We start from the raw sequence: 17,702 nt of genomic DNA, 5'->3' as shown, positions 1-17,702 counted from the left end.
CATTTATTTCGAAATCATATGCAAATTAATAACAATTAATTTATTACACGCTACATTTGTTTACTCTCATGCTATCTTAAAATAAAAACAAACTTGTAAATTTTCTTATAGATAAGAAAAAGTGAGAATATATATTGTTTGAATTTTTAATTGTTATTCTTATTACATTGTTATAATCAAAGCGTTACTCATTATCTAATAAACTTAATTAGGAATAAAATCCTATAATCCAAATTCCTATATATCAGCGTGTACTGTGTTTTTAAATTATAAGTTTGGCAATAATTGTATTTTGATACTTGAATACGACTACCCAGATCCTCCTCGATAGACATATTTAGATATAGGCTACGTAAATTCTACTCTTTACTTGGCATATGAATTTCAGTCTGAATATCTATAATGGTATACATTAATTGAATCTCATATGATATCCATTTACGAAATGAAATCAAACAAGAGGTTGACATAAGATATGTTTTACAAAAAAGCAACCAACCGTGTTTGCCACTGCTTCAAAAGTCTCCTTTTGCAAGTCTAGATCTGATGCATAGTCTGGATTGTTCTACTTCAGAAGACAAAGGGAAGAAACTGTTGCATGATTATTGAAAAATGTACCGTATGGTTTATCAATTCATTTGTTATGAAAATGCTTCGGATGACTTTGATATTAATGGTAACAGTGTCACCGAACTCATCAGCGCGATCATTTACCAGGTATGTCAGACACCAGTTTGCCTAGATTCAGTCAACAAAAAGGCGATGCGCAGTGAGCCCGTCTTTCAGTGTTTACTAAGATTTCAGGACAGGGTCATACTTTAAAGTTCAAAATTTCTGCATTGTTTATTCTCGTATATTTGGTATTCAATGGTAACATAAAAATGGACTTGAAATGACATACATGTATGATGTAACTTTATATGCTCTGCCAACAAGTTCGTATGTTCTCTTTCATAAGTGGTATGTTCCTAACTGTGACACAAAATGTTGGAATCATGTCCAGTCTGGCGCTTATAATGCTGGTACATTATGCAGTGCACTTATATGTGATTTTATTTCACATCTTTATAAAATGTCACCAGTTTAGAAAGAAAGAAAGCACGGTCGCTAATTGAAGGTCGTTGACATCTAAGAAACCTTATGCATGTTATTTACTAATACATTACATCAATATTTTAATTAACAATTATATCTACTATTGTAAGATGTTCGTACAACTTGGAAAATCAACTTATAATAACCATTTTCGTAAAATTACAATTTTTTTGCAGAAATCTTTAAAAAAAATGCAAGTGAAACATTTATTAACGTAATATCGATTAATAAAGAAACAATACAAGTCATATGTACACATCTTTTATAAAATCATCTTTCCAAACTTTTAACAAACATAACAAGAAAGCATTATTCGTTCTTCTAGAACATAAATCAACAACCTAATCATTTCTTGTTGAGCCTATCTTGTCTACACAGCATAATGCATAATTCAAAGTCGTTGTTATTACTCAAATCTTTCTTCAGATAATATTTTGTCTCCTCTTTTAACAGAGAGCTATTCATCAAATAACAAATTTCCTTTTTGTGAAATTTAGACAAATGTGTCTAGAAATATTTACTTTAGTCATTCTTTAAACATCCAAAGGTTGATATTTTTGTGTTTAAAATCGCTAACGAACGCAAAAAAAAGGAAAATATATATTTCAATACATACAAATGTAAGTGCAAACAATTGAAATGGAAGACATTTAAACTATAAATATAAAACACATACATACATGCATGAATACACCACATTACAACTAACAGTCTATTTTGACATATTGGTTCAATTTGATTTCTCACTTTAAAAACCTCGAAAATATATTTACTAAACAACAGTGGTTCTGGGAGGATTTGACTCTGAAACAGAATTTAAAAATTCAAACATCCTTACTTGCTTATATATATATTGTTGTACGATGTATTTAACAAAATCAAAATCAGAGTGATATGCATCTTCATATTCATTTGAATTACAAATTTGGCAATAAAGTTCGATTTTACCAATTTGATTAATTATTTTGAAAGCCTTTCAATTTGAAAACGAAGATTATGTGCTGAATTACGTATTTTTGTCGAAGCTTTTCTTAGGTTTAGTGAAGTGATTTTATTTTAATAAGGTTCGGAAGCAAAAAAAATCTTTTAATGATTTATGCAATAGAAATAAATAATGCTTCTATCCATTTCTTCTCTACAACCTTGCATAAATTCGACAATAAGTCTCTGTCTAAATTGTGAAACGAAATAAGAAATATTTATTTCACGAAAATTATCCCATTTGTTATATGATAAACATATCTTAAGTTATAGGAAACATCAAATTTCACCGTTCGTACTGTGTATTTAAAGATATTTCAGTTAATTGTAAAAAATATAATACCATACGGTTTGGAATAACAGTTTGGTAGAATTTGTTGATTGCGTACTTAATAAGCGGATCTTTCACAGAATTCCTACGGTAAAATAAATGCTTAATTAGGGGGTCTATAATTGAATACTAAATACCCTTTCTGTCTTGTTTAAATTTAAATAAAAACTTTGTGAGAAATGCTTGAATTACAGACTACATCGAGAATTTTCTTATTACATTAAAATAGAGGTTAATACTCTCAATCGATTCTGAGACAAATACTGTTTTGTTTTTGTTTTTGTCTTAATTCTGCATTAAACATCATAGCAAAAGTAAAGTTATTTGATAAGATGGTCTTGTGAATAAGATATTGTAAAGATATAGTGATAAGGCGGCCTTGTGTATAAAATATGTGCCTCTGAACCAAGAGAACATAGGTTCGACCCCTACTTGGTTACAACATTTTTTCTTATATAACACCAGTACTTGTTAGTTATAGGAAGTAATTTTGAAAGTGATTCAATTAAGCTGAAGCTGTCATTATGTACATTCGAGCTAGCGACAAGAAATTCTACCCATGCTAACACTGCGGACAATTATCAAACATCTGTGCCATCTGACCATTGTCTGCACTGTTTGGTTTTCAGTCAGTACTTTTTTGTTTATTTTTTCATAAAAATGATGAGTGTTTTTTCGAAATTGAAATAATGGCAAGTCCATTCACGATATTTGACACGGTAAGGGTTTAACTAAATATTAACTTACGTAAGATCCTATACATGTTATAACAGTAAGTGTAAAAAGATCTATGCTAGTGCCTTTGACTAAAGCAAGGAAACAAATCTGGAACAATTCCAATAAGATATTGAATCACATACATTTAGATAAGTCTAGAATTCTCATAAAAGTGCGTAAAGCTTCCTTATACAAATTTAATTTTATTGAAGACGTAAGTACAATTTTCTTTGAATATGTCAAGCCAGACTTCCTGAAGTAGAAGTCTTATTAAAAAATATCTTGTTAAGGATTTACTGAATGTACTAAGACCTCTAATGTTTTATTATGAAATTGCAAGGAATTGTCGCGTCATTTTTATTATGTTCCAATAATAATTTTTCGTGGACAGAATTCTTAATTTCCTAACAGATTTGTTTAACTAGATAAGAAAATAAGAAATGTACTTTTATATATTAGATTTATTTCTATTTCTTCTTTTGGGGGGGGGGGTCTTTTCTTCTTAAATGTTGATGCTGATGTTGTTTCTGTTTGTTATTAAATATGTTTTTTTAATTATGGTTTGTGTGGCTGTTCGAGTTTAATATTTGAGGGAAGGTGTATTGAAGATGTTGGACAACAATTATGTTATTAAATCCCAAACAAGTTTTTACATTCACCAGTTTCGGAGATATGTAGATTGTTTATGGCATAGCTTTCTCACCAAACGCTCTTTCAAACTACACCGAGTTTTAATTGCCTATAGAGTTATTGAAATTTATATATTGAATAATTCGAATGGGCGTTCTTCAGACTTTAAAAAACCCACACACATTTGCTCGTACAAATACAAAGTATTAATGATCAAATAATTTAAGAAGTGAGATTCTACTACACAATATTTCCCCTAGTTCAACGTCCATTGAGAATGCCTAAATTTGAAAATTCTGACAGTCTATTCCTTACATCAATTTTAGCGGTATGCCTATATGGATAAACAGCAAGTCGCTAATAAGTACAAATTAAAGAGAAAAAATCATTATGTTCCACTTTCTTGTATTGCATTGGAGACACATATTTCCCTTGTATTTTTATCTCTCCTAAAATATTCGATATGTCTGGCCAGACTATATCTGAAAAAATAAGCATTTAAAATGTTTTTTAATTAAGAAGTTCCTTGACAATCAGATGGTATGTTTTGAGCCTTGTGTAAGCTTTACGCAAGATGGATCTTTATGTGATTGTTATAATCAAATCATTAATCATTATCTAATACTAGCTTAGGATAAAAATCCTAAAAATCCTATGTATCCACGTGTACTGCATTTTTAAAACTAATTGTATTTTGATATTTGAATACGGACATTCCTATCATCCTCGAAAGTCAAATTTAGATATATGTCAAGTGCTGTGTGGCAGCTGTAAAAAGTTGCCCCGTACTTCACTTCAGTGTTGTTATATTTTTCTGATCCTACGGGATCATTGATGCCAGCACTATTAAGTGTTGAGAATTGAGTACCGCTCAAGCTGGTGCTAGGGGGCGTGAGGGATGTTGCACGTATTCATTATTCCTCATGTACAGACTCAATCAAACCGAGTCTGCAATTCTCTTGTAATTTTGCTGTGATTAATTCTTCCGAGGGATCACTTTGTTTCCAGATTTTGTTAGTTATCTCAAAGTAAATTCTTCTATGTACTTGTGCTTCAGTCTGAATATCTATAATGGTATGCATTAACTGAATCTCAAATGGTCTAAATTGACGAATGAAAACAAACAAGAGGTTGACATGAAATATCCTCAACAAAAGGGCAACTGAACCAGTTTCACCAACCAAGTCTGACATCATGTTTCAATAGTCTGTATATAACATCGTCTGCATTGTTTTATTTCAGATGACAACGGGAAGAAACTGTTGCATGATTATTGAAAACTATACCGTATGATTTATGAATTCATTTGTTTGAACAAATAAAACAAGAAAGCATTAGTCGTTGTTCTAGAACATCAGCCCAATTATTTTTATGAAACTATCTTGTCTGCACAGCATATTCAAAGTCGTTGATCACTCAAACCTTTCTTTAGATAATATGTTGTCTCCTCTTTTTACGGAGAGCTATTCATCACATAACAAATTTATTTTATTTGCAATTTAGACAAATGAGTCTAGAAATATTTGCTTTGGTCGTTCTTTAAATCTCCCAAGCTTGATATTTTGTGTTTAGAGTCCCTTACGAAGGCAACTAAGGAAAATAAAAAATGAAGCTTAAATAGTGTCAATTTCTGGGTACTTTATAAAACGAAACAATTGGACTCAGTGTATCAATTTCATGAAAATGATGAATGTGTTTTTGAAAATCTCTCTCGGGTTTATATGATAATGTAAAGCGATGCCAAAATCATACTATTTTATTGTGAGATTTATCTAGGAAGATTGAATCAATATTGTTTAAATTTTTACAAATATCCTGTCGTAAAGTCATTAACAAGTGTACAAAGCCATCTCTTTAAAAAAATATGAAGAAATCGGGATAGCAGACCAGGAAAGAACATATTCTGCACAGTTACTACTGATAATGAATTTATTGAACGAGTGGAATAAATCATACGCATCCGAGTTTAATAACTTTAGTAATGAACCACCTTCATAAATATAATATTTGTTATCGTATACACCACAATGTGATAAACTAATATTTTGAATTATACATATAGGATGAACATGCATGATAATAGATTAACGCATTAATGCGTTATCAAACAAAATAAAATTGCTTAAAAACAAGTACTAATTGGAGACATGAAAATTATAAATATAAAAATATACTTATAAATACACAAAATTACAACTAGCAGTCTAATTTGACATATTTGATTTAATTTGACTTTAAAAGCCTCGAAAAAAATAACTAAACAGAATTTTATTATAGATTTACAAATTCAACATAATTGGTCTTTGGAAATTATATTTTGTCGTACAATGTCTTTCGTTATATTTTGGGGAAAATAAAAATAAAGTGGTATTCATCTTCAACTGCATTGCAATTACAAATTTGACAATAACGTTCTATTTTATCAATTTGAATATGAAGAGTATGTGCTGAATAACGTATTTTTGTCGAAGCTATCATTAGGTTTCGTGAAGTGATTTTATATTACTGAGGTTCGGAAACAAACAATTCTTTTAATGCGTTTTACTATTAAAAAAAGATACATCCATTTTTTCTCTATAACCTTGCATAAATTCGTCAATAATTCTCTGCCTAAATTAAGAAACAAAATAAGGAATATTTATTTCACGAAAATTATTTCATCCATGTTTTAATAAACATAATTAACTTATAGGAAACATCAAGTTTCACTGTTTCGTAATGTTTATCTATTTAAAGATATCCCAGTTAATTGCTCAAAGTATAATCAAGTTTCCAATACCATACGGTTAGGAATAACATTTAAGTAGAATGTGTTGATTGTTTTCCTAATTAGCGTTCTAAACTAGCGTTTCTTTCACAAATTCCTACGGTAAAATAAATGCTTAATTTGAGGACTTTTTCGTAATTGAATACTGAAAACTTATTCTGTCTTGTTTAAATTGGAATAAAAACTTTGTGAAAAAATGCTTGAACTACAGACTAATTCTGGGAAATTGTGATTACTTTAAAGTGACATTATGCTCATATTTTCATTATTTCATAAAAGAATGAGACGAGTACATTTGTTTTTGTTTTAATTTTGTATTAAACGTGATAGCAAAATATAGATTAGGTGGTCTTGTGTATAAGATAAAGTAAAGTTATATCCTCCTCGATAGAGATATTTAGATATAGGCTTAGTAAATTCTACTATTTACTTGGCATATGTATTTTTGTCTGAATATCTATAATGGTATGCATTAACTGAATCTCATATGATATCCATTGACGAAATGAAATCAAACAAGAGGTTGACATAAGATATGTTTTACAAAAAGGCAACTGAACCAATGTCACCAACCGTGTTTGCCACTGCTTCAGAAGTCTCCCTTTGCAAGTCTAGATCTGATGCATAGTCTGGATTGTTCTTCTTCAGAAGAGAAAGGGAAGAAACTGTTGCATGATTATTGAAAAATGTAACGTGTGGTTTATCAATTCATTTGTTATGTATAAAATGTTTCAAAATGTTTCGGATGACTTTGATATTAATGGTAACAGTGTCCTTCTGAACTCATCAGCGCGATCATTTACCAGTTCTGTCAGACACCAAGTCAAGTCAAGTCAAGTCATGTAAATTTTATTTACAAGTCGGATACATCAACAATAAACATAAGCTCTGGTGAGCTTTTTACACCGACTACTATAATATAAAACACATGTTTAAGATATGATAAATGAGGAAAATGGTTATGATAAAATAAGACAAATAGTATTGCATTAACAAATAGAGTAGACAAGCAGCATTGTACTAGCATTCATTAGTAGCATACAAAAGTAAGAATTAATACATATTAGATCTAGATATTAGAGCAGATTATATATAAATAAATAAAGCATGGTTAGGACTAAGCAATATAGAATAACAAGGTTAAAATATGCATAATGAACATCAACCCTGACATTAACATACACACTAACATTCAAGTTATACATGTATATAAAAGATGATACATAGCACATAAAAAATAGAAATAAATCTATCACAATAAAAGCACACAAAAGCAGCTCATATAAGATAATTAAAACAAGCACAGTGATGAAACAAATACAAAGCTAAAGTAAAAATAACTAAAGTTTGCCTAGATTCAGTCAACAAAAAGGCGAACGCAGTGAGCCCGTCTTTCAGTGTTCACTAAGATTTCAGGACAGGATCATACTTTAAAGTTCAAAATTTCTGCATTGTTTATTCTCATATATATTTGGTTTTCAACGGTAACATAGAAAATGGACATGAAATGACATACATGTAACTTATTACGCTCTGCCAACAAGTACATATGTTCTCCTTCATAAGTGGTATGTTCCTAACTGTGACACAAAATGTTGAAATCACGTCCAGTCTTCAAGGTATCTGTGCCTTCATTGTTAAAGTTAAGTGCAAATAATGTTGGTATATTATGCAGTGCACTTTTATGTGATTTTATTTCACATCTTTATAAAATGTCACCAGTTTAGAAAGAAAGCACGGTCGCTAATTAAAGACCGTTGACATCAAAGAAGCGTTATGTATGTTATTTTACTGATACATTATATCAATATTTTAATTAACAATTATAATTACTATTGTTAGATGTTCGTCCAACTTATATTAACCATTTTCGTAAAATTACAATTTTTTGCAGAAATCTTTAAAAAAAATGCAAGTGAAACATTTATTAACGTAATATTGATTAATTACATATAGTACACATCTTTTATAAAATCATCTTTCCAAACTTTTAACAAACATAACAAGAAAGCATTATTCGTTCTTCTTGAACATAAATCAGTAACCCAATTATTTCTTGTTGAGCCTATCTTGTCTACACAGCATAATGCATAATTCAAAGTCGTTGTTATTACTCAAATCTTTCTTCAGATTTTGTCTCCTCTTTTAACAGAGAGCTATTCATCAAATAACAAATTTCCTTTTTGTGAAATTTAGACAAATGTGTCTAGAAATATTTACTTTAGTCATTCTTTAAACATCCAAAGGTTGATATTTTTGTGTTTAAAATCGCTAACGAACGCAAAAAAGGAAAATATATATTTCAATACATACAAATGTAAGTGCAAACAAGTTAAAGTGGAAGACATTAAAACTATAAATATAAAACACATAAATGCATGAATACACCACATTACAACTAACAGTATATTTTGACATATTGGTTCAATTTGATTTCTCACTTTAAAAACTTCGAAAAAATATTTACTAAACAACAGTGGTTCTCGGAGGATTTGACTGTGAAACAGATTTTAAAAATTCAAACATCCTTACTTGCTTAAATATATTTTGTTGAACCATGAATTTACATAAAACAAAATCAGAGTGATATACATCTTCATATTCATTTGAATTACAAATTTGGCAATAACGTTCGATTTTACCAATTTGATTAATTATTTTGAAAGCCTTTCAATTTGAAAACGAAGATTATGTGCTAAATTACGTATTTTTGTCGAAGCTTTCCTTAGGTTTAGTGAAGTGATTTTATTTTAATAAGGTTCGGAAGCAAAAAAAATCTTTTAAATGATTTATTGGCAAATAGAAATAAATAATGCTTCTATCCATTTCTTCTCTACAACCTTGCATAAATTCGACAATAAGTTCTCTGTCTAAATTGTGAAAACGAAATAAGAAATAATTAATTTATTCACGAAAATTATCCATTTGTTATATGATAAACATATCTTAAGTTATAGGAAACATTCAAATTTCACCGTTCGTACTGTGTATTTAAAGATATTTCAGTTAATTGTAAAAAATATATACCATACGGTTTGGAATAACAGTTTTGGTAGAATTTGTTGATTGCGTACTTAATAAGCGGATTTTTCACAGAATTCCTACGGTAAAATAAATGCTTAATTAGGGGGTCTATAATTGAAATACTAAATACCCTTTCTGTCTTGTTTAAATTTAAATAAAAACTTTGTGAGAAATGCTTGAATTACAGACTACATCGAGAAATTTCTTATTACATTAAAATAGAGGTTAATACTCTCAATCGATTCTGAGACAAGTAATGTTTTGTTTTTGTCTTAATTCAGCATTAGACATCATAACAAAAGTAAAGTTATTTGATAAGATGGTCTTGTGAATAAGATATAGTAAAGATATAGTGATAAGGCCGCCTTGTGTATAAAATGTGTGCCTCTGAACCAAGAGAACATAGGTTCGACCCCTACTTGGTTACAACATTATTTTTTTATATAACACCAGTACTTGTTAGTTATAGGAAGTAATTTTGAAAGTGATTCAATTAAGCTGAAGCTGTCATTATGTATATTCGAGCTAGCGACAAGAAATTCTACCCATGCTTCATTATGTACATTCGAGCTAGCGACAAGAAATTCTACCCATGCTTCATTATGTACATTCGAGCTAGCGACAAGAAATTCTACCCATGCTTCATTATGTACATTCGAGCTAGCGACAAGAAATTCTACCCATGCTTCATTATGTACATTCGAGCTAGCGACAAGAAATTCTACCCATGCTAACACTGCGGACAATTATCAAACATCTGTGCCATCTGACCATTGTCTGCACTGTTTGGTTTTCAGTCAGTACTTTTTTGTTTATTTTTTCATAAAAATGATGAGTGTTTTTTTCCAAATTGAAATAATGACAAGTCAATTCACGATATTTAACACGGTAAGGGTTTAACTAAATATTAACTTACGTAAGATCATATACATGTTATAACAACAAGTGTAAAAAGATCTATGCTAGTGCCTTTGACTAAAGCAAGGAAACAAATCTTGTACAATTCCAATAAGATATTGAATCACATACATTTAGATAAGTCAAGAATTCTCATAAAAGTGCGTAACACTTCCTTATACAATATTAATTTTATTGAAGACGTAAGTACAATTTTCTTTGAATATGTCAAGCCAGACCTGAAGTAGAAGTCTTATTAAAAATATCTTGTTAAGGATTTACTGAATGTACTAAGACCACTAATGTTTTATAATGAAATTGCAAGGAAATGACGCGTCATTTTTATTATGTTCCGACAATAATTTTTCGTGAGCGAGAGTTATGGACATAATTCTTAATTTCCTAACAGATTTGTTTAACTAGATAAGAAAATAAGAAATGTACTTTTATTAGGTTTATTTCTATTTCTTCTTGGGGGGGGGGGGGGTCTTTTCTTCTTAATTGTTGTTGCTGGTGTTGTTTCTGTTTGTTATAAAATATGTTTTTTTTAAATTATGGTTTGTGTGGCTGTTCGAGTTTAATATTTGAAGAAGTGTGTATTGAAGATGTTAGACAACAATTATGTTATTAAATCCCAAACAAGTTTTTACATTCACCAGTTTCGGAGATATGTAGATTAATTTGTTTAAGGCATAGCTTTCGCACCAAACGCTCTTTCAAACAACACCGAATTTTAATTGCCTATAAAGTTATTGAAATTTATATATTGAATAATTCGAATGGACGTTCTTCAGACTTTAAAAAACCCACACACATTTGCTCGTACAAATACAAAGTATTCATGATCAAATAATTTAAGAAGTGAGATTCTACTACATAATATTTCCCCTAGTTCAACGTCCCATGAGAATGCCTAAATTTGAAAAATCTGACAGTCTATTCCTTATTCCTTATTTAACCATCAATTTTAGCGTTATGCCTATATGGATAAACAGCAAGTCGCTAATAAGTACAAATTAAAGAGAGAAAAAATCATTATGTTCCACTTTCTTATATTGCATTGGAGACACATATTTTCCTTGTATTTTTATCTCTCCTAAAAATATTCGATATGTCTGGCCAGACGTAAGCAGGGTCCCATTAAAACAAGTTGCCGCTAAAGGTTTGTTGAAAGTACTTTAATTCTTAATGAAAGCACTTTAACATAATTTCTTGTCGTTATATTTTCTTTGACCTTATCCGAATAAAGGCTTGACATTTAGGTTCTTTTCACCAAGTCTATATCTGAAAAAATAAGCATTTAAAATGTTCTTTAATTAAGAAGTTCCTCTTGTGTAAGCTGTACGCAAGATGGATCTTTATGTGAATGTTATAATCAAATCATTAATCATTATCTAATACTAGCTTAGAATAAAAATCCTAAAAATCAAAAATCCTATGTATCCACGTATACTGCATTTTTAAAACTAATTGTATTTTGATATTTGAATGCGGACATTCCTATTATCCTGGAAAGACAAAATTAGATATATGTCAAATGCTTTGTGGCAGCTGTAAAAAGTTGCCCCGTACTTCACTTCAGTGTTGTTATATTTTTCTGATCCTACGGGATCATTGATGCCAGCACTATTAAGTGTTGAGAATTGAGTACCGCTCAAGCTGGTGCTAGGGGGCGTGAGGGATGTTGCACGTATTCATTATCCCTCATGTACAGACTCAATCAACCGAGTCTGTAATTCTCTTGTAATTTTGTTGTGATTAATGCTTCCGAGGGATCACTTTGTTTCCAGAATTTTTCAGTTATCTAAAAGTTAATTCTACTATGTACTTGTGCTTCAGTCTGAATATCTATTATGGTATGCATTAATTGAATCTCAAATGGTCTAAATTGACGAATGAAAAACAAACAAGAGGTTGACATGAAATATCCTTAACAAAAGGGCAACTGAACCAATTTCACCAACCGTGTTAAAACATCATGTTTTAGTAGTCTGTAACATCGTCTGAATTGTTCTATTTCAGATGACAACGGGAAGAAACTGTTGCATGATTATTGAAAACTATACCGTATATGATTTATGAATTCATTTGTTGGAACAACTAAAACAAGAAAGCATTAGCCGTTGTTCTAGAACATCAGTCCAATCATTTTTATGAAACTATCTTGTCTGCACAGCATATTCAAAGTCGTTGATCACTCAAACCTTTCTTTAGATAATATTTTGTCTCCTCTTTTTACGGAGAGCTATTCATCACATAACAAGTTTATTTTATTTGCAATTTAGACAAATGATTCTAGAAATATTCGTTTTGGTCGTTCTCTAAATCTCCCAAGCGTGATATGTTTGTGTTTAGAGTCCCTTACGAAGGCAACAAAGGAAAATAAAAGATGTAGCTTAAATAGTGTCAATTTCTGGGTACTTTATAAAACGAAACAATTGGACTCAGTGTATCAATTTCATGAAAATGATAAATGTGTTTTTGAAAATCTCTCTCGGGTTTATATGATACTGCAAAGTGATGCCAAAATCGTACTATTTTATTGTTAGATTTAGGAAGATTGAATCAATATTGTTTAAATTTTTACAAATATCCTGTCGTAAAGTCATTAACAAAAATATGAAGAAATCGGGATAGCAGACCAGGAAAGAACATATTCATTGTACCTAATATGCACAGTTACTACTGACAATGAATTTATTAAACGAATGGAATAGATCATACGCATCCGAGTTTAATAACTTTATAATTAGTAATGAACCACCTTCATAAATGTAATATATTTTTATCGTATACACCACAATGTGATAAATTAATATTTTGAATTATACATATAGGATGAACATGCATAATAATAGATTAACGCATTAATGTGTAAACAAAATAAAATTGCTTAAATCTTCAAATTGCCCAACAAGTACAAATTGGAGACATGAAAATTATAAATATAAAAATATACTTATAAATACACAAAATTACAACTAACAGTCTAATTTGACATATTTGATTTAATTTGACTTTAAAAGCCTCGAAAAAAATAACTAAACAGAATTTTATTATAGATTTACAAATTCAACATAATTGGTCTTTGGAAATTATATTTTGTCGTACAATATGTCTTTCGTTATATTGTGGGGAAAACAAAAAATAAAGTGGTATTCATCTTCAACTGCATTGCAATTACAAACGAAGAGTATGTGCTGAATAACGTATTTTTGTCGAAGCTATCATTAGGTTTCTTGAAGTGATTTTATATTACTATATAACCTTGTATACATTCGTCAATAATTCTCTGCCTAAATTAAGAAACAAAATAAGGAATAATTATTTCACGAAAATTATTTCATCCAAGTTTTAATAAACATAATTAACTTATAGGAAACATAAATTTCACTGTTTCGTAATGTTTATCTATTTAAAGATATTCCAGTTAATTGCTCAAAATATAATTAGGTTTCCAATACCATACGGTTAGGAATAACATTTAAGTAGAATGTGTTGATTGTTTTCCTAAACTAGCGTTTCTTTCACAAATTCCTACGATAAAATAAATGCTTAATTAGAGGACTTTTTCGTAATTTAATACTGAAAACTTATTCTGTCTTGTTTAAATTGGAATAAAAACTTTGTGAAAAAATGCTTGAACTACAGACTAATTCTGGGAAATTGTGATTACTTTAAAGTGACATTATGCTCATATTTTCATTATTTTATAAAAGAATGAGACGAGTACAATTGTTTTTGTTTTAATTTTGTATTAAACGTAAAAGCAAAATATAGATAAGGTGGTATTGTGTATAAGATAAAGTAAAGTTATAGGGAAAAGGTGGCTTTGTGTATAGGATATGTCCCTCTGAACTCAAGTCATGAGTTCGACCCCTACTGGGGTTACGACCATTTTTTTTTCTTTTATGACACCAGAACTGGTTAGTTATAGAAAGTGATTTTGAATAGTGATTCAAATACGCTGAAGCTTTCACTAAGAACATTCAAGCTAGCGACAACAAATTCTACCGATGCCACCACTGCTGACAATGATCAAACATCTGTGCCATCTGATCATTCTCTGCACTGTTCGGTTTTCATTCAGTACGTTGTTGTTTGTTTGTTTGTTTGTTTTGTTTGTTTTGTTTGTTTTTTCATAACAATGGTGAGTTTTTCTTTATATTGAAAGATGGACAAGTCCAATTAATATATTTGATGAGAGTTAAACTAAATATAAGCTTACGTGAGATCCTATATACATGTTATAAGAACAAAAATGAAAGGTATGTGCTAGTGCGTTTGACAATATGTAAAGCAAAAAAAAACAAAAAACAAACAACTCTAGAACAGTTCCAATAAAATAATGATACACATAATTATATTGAGGTAAGTCTCATGAAATTGCGTAAAACTTCCTTATACAAAACTAATTTTTTGAAGACATATGTAAGATATATTTTATTTGAAAATGTCAAGCCAAACTTCCTGAAGTAGAAGTCTTATTAAAGTATTTCTTGTTAAAGTTTTGCTGAAAGCACTTAGACCTAGCGTTTTCTTCTAAAATTGCAAGCATTTTGAACTCCACTTTTATTGTGCTCCGAGTTCAACTTTAATGACTTCGTGAGCAAGTGTTATGGACAGAATTCTTATTTTTACTATCGATTTGAAAATATGCTTTAAACTTGAAATGATACGAACAAATGTTTTTCTTTTTCGGAGGGAGAGAGTTATTGTGCTTGTTGTTGTTGCTCTTTTCTTTTTTGTTGTTTTTTATGTTGTTTTTTTTTTGTTGTTTTTTTGCGCGTTTGGCATTTGGGATGGGGGGTGAAGATGTTTGACAATTGTTATGGTATTATAGCTCAAACAAATGTTTACTTTAACCAGTTTCAAAAGTGTGTACATATTTTGCAAAATCAGATACGGAGAGTTATTTTTTTACAAGACGCTCATTAAAACAACACCAAATCTTAATCGCCTATAAATATTTTATATAATATTATACTAAAGTTTTTTTTACAATAGATAATCTTAAGATAAAATTTTCTCAGAAGCAATGTCAATATGTTTCAACTTTACTCTAAGTAAAGTAAATATGTTGAAAAGATCAAAGTAATTTTAAAAGTGATCTCAGTTTTAGAGACAGGCAGACGGACGGCAAACCTTTAGACCTCTCTGGTAGCCGTAAGTAAGGGTATAAAATGGCAATTTGATTAACACCATCTTCATATTGCTTGCTATCTATCTGAATTTAAGTTTCATGGTCAGTTATAGATGTATCCAAATACATTGGTATTTTTGCAATATTTGAAGTCTATTTGTTACTATAGAGCCATTTTTTGACCGGCGATTTGTTCTTTCTGTCTATAAATTGTAGAAGTTTTCGTAAAAAAACACGATTTTCTCCAGCCATCTGGTAAAAGACCATTTGTCTGATTCCGTTGCAGATTCATTTTTTTTCCATCAGTTTGGAGGTTTTTCTTCACATCTATATAAGGCTTAAAGACGTATACAAAACAAAATGTCTGGGAGATTTCCACTCGGAAAAAAATGTACAATTTATATACAGAAGTTAAAAAAAACGACCATGCCACACGAAAATCTCCCCGACATTGACTTCAGAATAAAAGGGGAAGAATGCTGCCTTTTTTATTAAAAACATACTGTATGGTTTGTCTTTTCATTGAGGATTGTGATATTCGTTCCACAATACCCAGCCTTTCTGTTATTTCGATATACATGTATACAATGTTCGTTCGAACTAATCAGTGTTGTCAATTTATTGGCACTATCTGATTGATACCAGTTCCGTCAAATCTTTTAAGAATTGATAATACTCGTATATATTTATAAACATAAAACACAATAACGCTATTGAAGGTCTTGTGGTGCGGCCAAAGTAGGCGGAGATTTTACCGACGAATGCTCAATTCAAAATGACATTTAAATTTTCAAGTTAACATGTTGCAAATGAGTGCATATTACTATTTGCTTAAATTTTGTTTATTTCAGCTCAACTGAGTCGAAACTTTGTAGCTTATCTGCACCGCTATTGAGTGCACTTCTCGGAACAAACCAGAACCGGCACCATATGAAGAATCACCATCGTGACCCAGTTAGGCTCGAACCCACGATCCTCTTGTTGAGAGACAAACACCATAACCACTTGACCACCTCTTTCCTCTTGCATATCACTTGTTTTTAGATATTATCTGGGAATATACTTTTTTACTGATGACCGTATTGTCCGAAGAGGCAAGATAGATAAATATGTACAGTATTAATATGTATCTGGGCAAGTGTTCACAATACATGTATGTGCCAAAATTCTTTCGGGCGTATAAAAATAGTTTGATGACTGATCAAATTCAGTAGTTCTCTATTGCATACCTCTTCCTTCAATCGACAATGTGCATTCCTTCAAATATTTCATCACCACTGTAACCCTTCAGTTTCATCAACCTATACTAGCTTTCTTCTAAAGTTATTGTTAAATTTCCAATGTCGCTGTGATCTTGACCTCAACAGGTCGTCTGCTGGCCATCAACCGATGCTTATTTCTTCTACAGGATTCTGCCGGGTCACGGAGTCTGACCTTAAGACTGCATAAGGGGTTATCTATTGGGCGCGACAATCCTCACCTCAGCGGTTCTAATGAGCAGACATTAATGTTGCTAAATTATAACGTCATACAGACAGATGAACAAGCGCTATATTGCAACAAGTTTCCTTCAGATGTTTTAAGAAGTTCAAATTCTATATGATCTGAAAGCTTTCAATGGAGAACAGTGCCACTGTCTGGTGTAGGATGGTTTGTAGATATAAAGGCGAGCACTTTCCTGGTCGACACAATACTAGACAAGAAATGTGAAACGACACCTCAAAATCAATAAGGGTCATATACATACCAATCAGTATGTGAACAAATATGTAGACCGAAAGTTTTCAAGATAATCAGCAGAAACCATTTTGACATTCAACTTCAAGGCAACTGTGACCTTGACCTTAAAAACAATAGGGTCTACTAGTGATGACCAATCACTGTCTGTGAAATATGAAGACCGTGATAGTTTTCAAGATAATCAGTGGAAACCATTCAGACATTAAGGCATCCGTGACCTTGGCCCCAAAATCAATAGGGGTCATCTATTAGTTATCATTAATCAGTATGTCAAATATGAAGACTTTGTGATAATAGTTTTGAAGATAATCAGCGAAAACCATGTGGTCTACCGACGAACATTTGCAAAACAATATAACCCTCTTCTTCGAAAGGGC

Source organism: Ruditapes philippinarum, unplaced genomic scaffold (genome assembly GCF_026571515.1).
Source record: "Ruditapes philippinarum isolate M1 unplaced genomic scaffold, ASM2657151v2 ctg371_1_1_1_1, whole genome shotgun sequence".
Taxonomy (NCBI): domain Eukaryota; kingdom Metazoa; phylum Mollusca; class Bivalvia; order Venerida; family Veneridae; genus Ruditapes; species Ruditapes philippinarum.
Note: the sequence above shows the minus strand (reverse complement) of the source record.